Source organism: Coptis chinensis, chromosome 7, assembly GCF_015680905.1.
Source record: "Coptis chinensis isolate HL-2020 chromosome 7, ASM1568090v1, whole genome shotgun sequence".
NCBI lineage: Eukaryota > Viridiplantae > Streptophyta > Magnoliopsida > Ranunculales > Ranunculaceae > Coptis > Coptis chinensis.
In genome coordinates this window covers 38324072-38329064 of record NC_141462.1, presented here as the reverse complement: position 1 = coordinate 38329064, position 4993 = coordinate 38324072, and the positions used below count along the sequence as shown (strand labels likewise).

Sequence of the window (4993 nt, the reverse complement as noted above, 5' to 3'; positions counted from 1 at the left end):
TACGTTTGGTCTAATAAAAGATTAAATCTTAACAAAAAAAAAAAAAATCTTCTCAGTCACAACTCACAACAAATGGTGCATGTTAATCTCAACCTCCTAGTCTGACTTCAAATCTTCAACCTCATACCTTTACTTCTCAATCACAAAGTGTTCAGCCTTGTTAGGCTTAAGGAATTATTACTTCATTGGGTTTCAAATTATAGAATTGAAAGTTTAAAGCCTTACAAGAGCGGTACACAGGCTTCAAAAATTCTGTGATCCAGTTGTTAGAGGCTTCTTTTCTTGTCCTTTATGTTAAACCGTTGGACTCTAGATTTTCTGAGTTTAGAAAGGTCAGGTTGGATACACGAAAGTCGAGGAATTCTTCAATGTATAGAGTATCTATGGCAGATGAAGAAATCTTGTTAAGCGATAAAAAGGGTGTACTCTTCACATTTATCTCTCGACTCATTGCGGATGGAGAGGCTTTCGTACTTCAAGCAACTCCAACAGAGGGCGAAGACTTGAGCAGATTATTACAATGACAAAACGATCAAGAGTAAAGAGCTTAGATATTTGAAAAGTAGTAGAGCAAGGTAAGGGCTCAGAGAATCATTTTTAACTAAGTAAAAGATCAAAGGTGAATAACCAAAACAAAGAATCTGCCTCATCATTTACTTGCTCTTTCACTTTTTCTCTTGCGAGTCTAACTATACATTTTTTGGATATCAGCGACAATCGTGGCCACTGAATCCAGTAGGAACAAAGAAATCTCGACAATATACATGTTACACTTTAAAGAACAAAAAGAAAGATCCATACAACTCACAAGGTAAAGGGACTGATGGGAGGGTGAACAATGGGAACCTTGGACATGGTCACATTCCCCATGAGTTAGGAGCCACACTATCCTCCACTAGAACTGGGTCAACCTGCACCACCTTCTCTGGTAATATCATCTCTCCGTCCACCCTAGCCAATAACTCAAAATGCATTTTGATTGATTCCGGCTTTGTCTTCCAGTCAGGGAATCCTTTCCAGTTCACCAATCCATCCCCCTCCTTCAACTCCTTCTCCACTCCCAATACCATCTTGACAAATGTATGTGCTGATGCCCAGTGGCGTAGCCAGGAAAATGGAAAATAAGTGAGGGTGAGCCATCCAAACAAAAACCAAGCATACAAAATAATATATATATATTAGAAAAAAGTACTTGTTCATAGTTGTTCTCGACGGCCTTCTTTTTCGTCATCTTTCTTCATCTTCTAGAAGCGTTGTAAGATCAACTCGGTATCAATGCTATCAAAAACTTCTTTTTTAATGTATGTTATTAAACAATCATTCAACCATTCATCCACCATCCGATTGCGCAAACGATTATTTATGATATTCATAGCAGAAAATGTCCTCTCCATAGTGGCAGTAGCAACAGGTAAAATCAGCGTCAACTTAATCAACAAATAAACAAGTGGGTACACAATGTCTTTCTTCGTCTCAACCATTTTTTTGGCTAAGGTGCTAATTCCATTTACTACACCAAACTTAGTATCAGAACGCACATCAATGATATAATTCTCAAGCTGATCTGCTAATTCCATCTGATCTATCTCTGAAAAATCATTGGGATAAAGTTGAGCAAAACGGATCAACTTTTGCTTATCGAAAGAAACAAATGATTCACTAGGATCAAGAAATGCCATACAAAGAAGTAATTCTATGTTTTCTTCATTAAACAGGCCGTTTAACTCTTGAAGTTGCAAATCAGTACAGATAGAATAATCCAACACGATAGTAATGTAAATTGGTGTTTCCTTCTACTTTTCGTCAAGACCTCCCTCGAGCCATATACCTCTCTTCCATATTTGGAATAACCACATCATGTTTGGCACATAGTGAAGAAACTTCAGTCAGGAGACTATCCCATCCATTATCTCTCATCGCCTGTAAGCATACCTTTGTTATTTTAACAAGAGCCATGGCATTGACAATATCTTGGTCTTCACGCTGCAAAGCCTTTGACAAATCATTACTAATTCCTAGCTAGTCTCACTTTCATCAAATGCAAATTGAAGATAAATTCAAAAGACTGCACTGAATCCAATAATCCGTAAGCCTCACCTCTTTGTTTCGAGCTTGAACCATTTTTCGCTACATTATCAAGCACATCAACTACTGAACCATAAGTGGTTATCATGCCAAGAAGTGTATAATAGTGTGAGCCCCATCGAGTGTCACCAGATCGTTTTAGACTAGTCTCTTGATTCAACCCTTTGCCACTTGAAATTTCTCTGCTTTGTAACACTGCAACAACTCTAGCCTTCATTGCATCGCGCAACATATCACGTCGCTTACATAATGCTCCAATAGTATTTACCACATTAGGGAGAATACTAAAAAGGTTAGCGATTGAGTCATGGTTCTTTGCAACTGATACAAGGGCTAACTGAAGCTGATGAGCAAAACAATGAACATAAAATGCAGACTCATTCTCTTTCATTACAAGTGCTTTTAGGCCATTCAAATCACCTTGCATATTGCTGGCCCCATCATACCCTTGTCCACATAGTTTAGATATGTTCAACCCATGCTTGGAGAATAACTCATCGATTGCCTTTTAAGTGTTATTGCACTAGTTTCCTTAACATGCACAACTCTAAAAAATCTCTTAGTCACGCAACCTTTCTTGTCGACATAACACAAAACAACTGTCATTTGCTCCTTAATTGATATATCACGTGCTTCATCAACTAAAATAGCAAACAATGAATTTCCATAATCTTTTAGAATAACATTTGTAGTTTCCACAGCAGCCGAATTCACAATATTTTTTTGGATATCAGGTGAGGTCAATTTTTTATTTTTAGAAGCATTATCAAGAACTTTCTTAATGACTTCGTTATGATCTTTCAGAAACCGTATAAGTTCAAGAAAACTACCTTTATTGATCGACTCATCTGATTCATCATGGCCACGAAAAGCTAAACCTTGTCTCAAAAGAAACCTAATGCAATCAATTATTGCAGTTAGGTGTATTCGATAATCCCTTCGAACTTGGTCAGATTGTCTGTGAAGAAATGTCTCGATATGCTGCTCTTGATTTAACAAAGCCTATGTTGCCCTGTAAGCAATATTATGAGCACTATTTGGTCCTCCAATGTGCTCTTTTAATTTGGTCTTCCTTTCCCAATTAGTAAACCCCCTGTGAGAAAAAACATTCCCATCTCCGTGTGCCCCCTTATTAGGTTTAAAGAAATAACAATATAGACAAAACGTGACATCCTTGTGAATATTCCAACCAACTAAACTCCTCATTCAACTCTTTCTGAAAGCATCAGATTCTCTTGCCTCTTGTTCTTGGAGGAAAAGCATGATTAGGCTAGCAAGGACCCCTAAGCAAATATGCTCTTCTCACCGAGTCTTCACTACAAGAGATGGGGGCTTTTGCTACGAAATTATTTGCAACGCTTAGAAAGTGTAGCTGATACCATACATTAGCAACGCTTTTAAGTGTAACTAACCTTTTATAGGGTTCAAGTAAAATCGGTAGTATCTGCAACGCTTTTAAGCGTAGCTAAATATATTTCATATTTTTAAGTAAAATGGAAATGGTAGAAAATGGTTTTAATTCCTTTTTGATAGTATCATCGACACTTTGGAGCATAGTAAATAGTCAAAATTTGTTTGCTACACTCAAATGCGTAGCCAATACTCACCTAAAATAGCTTTGCCCATGCTTCATTATTTGGTTGCAAATGACAAAGCTTTGGCCACACTTTATTATTTGTTGTAAATGTTGAATAACTGGACATCATTTATGGGCCACTTTTTTTTTTTTTAATGAGATATAGGCCACTTTGCTTGCGTTGTAAAAGCTTGAAAACATGTTTTTTCTTTTGTGCTCCAGTCTCCACTACTCGATACTACCTCTTGTGCCACTCCTTTTTTTGGCAGCAATATCCAAAAAGAAAACCAGCAAGTTGAAAAAAGAAATAAAAATACCAACATCTCTTTCTCTTTTTAAGAAAGCATTCGTTCTATCTCGCCCTCGTACAATTTCATCACCATCATCAAGTTGACACTCTTTTCTTTAGATACCTTTTTCTCTTATCAAATCTCTTGTATTCTAATTGGGAAAAGGGGAGAATAGACTAACTTTGATGTTTTGGTTTCATAGTTGATCGAGTGATGCTTGGGAAATCATTCACCTCCCCTATCTGATTTTGATCTTAGAATCTGTTGCTACCCTTTGATGTGTCTCCCGTGTAAGTACGTTACTTTTCATTACATTAGCCGATATTTGATCAATAGAAATGTTTAATTTGTAGTCAAATTAACTTTTTTAAACATTTTTTTTTGTAGAAGCTGTCTCATTATTAAATATGGATAAGAGTTGGATTCAATTGGCAAATAGGTTTGGCACTCAGTATACAAATGGTATTAATGAATTTATTACCGTTGCTAGTGTTCACAAAGACAAGGCGGATAAAATTTTATGTCCATGCGGATTTGCAAAAATAGATATTACAAGCTTGTCAGTGACGTGAAATATGATTTGGAAAAGCATGGCATGGACAAGAGTTACACTCGTTGGGTATATCGTGGTGAAGAATTGGAGGTGATGAGTGAAGATAATGAGGATGAGGATGGTTTTGGTGATCAAAGTGGTCATTTCGCTGGTATGCAGGAACTTCTTGAGGATTTAAGAGCACCAACTTGCATGGATAACCATATTCCAGATATACAACATGGAGAAGTTTGAGATAATTATACTAGTAGTACAAATGAAGACCCTTCTACTAGCCATCATGATATGAATGAAGAAAATCTAGATTCTTTTGATAGACTCTTGAATGATGCACGACATCCTTTGTATCCAGGGTGTAAGAAATTTTCCAAATTAGATTTCCTTGTTAGGTTGCTTCATACAAAGATAATCTATCATTGGAGTAACAAATCATTTGATACGGTACTTCAATTGATAAAAGCGGCATTGTCTGCAGGCGAGACACTCCCA

At 36.8% G+C, this 4993-nt stretch overlaps 1 pseudogene; it reads right to left on the bottom strand.

The window, feature by feature from the left end:
• Positions 1-1554: 1554 nt before the first annotated feature.
• Positions 1555-3984, bottom strand: LOC147487444 (uncharacterized; annotated as a pseudogene).
• Positions 3985-4993: the final 1009 nt, after the last annotated feature.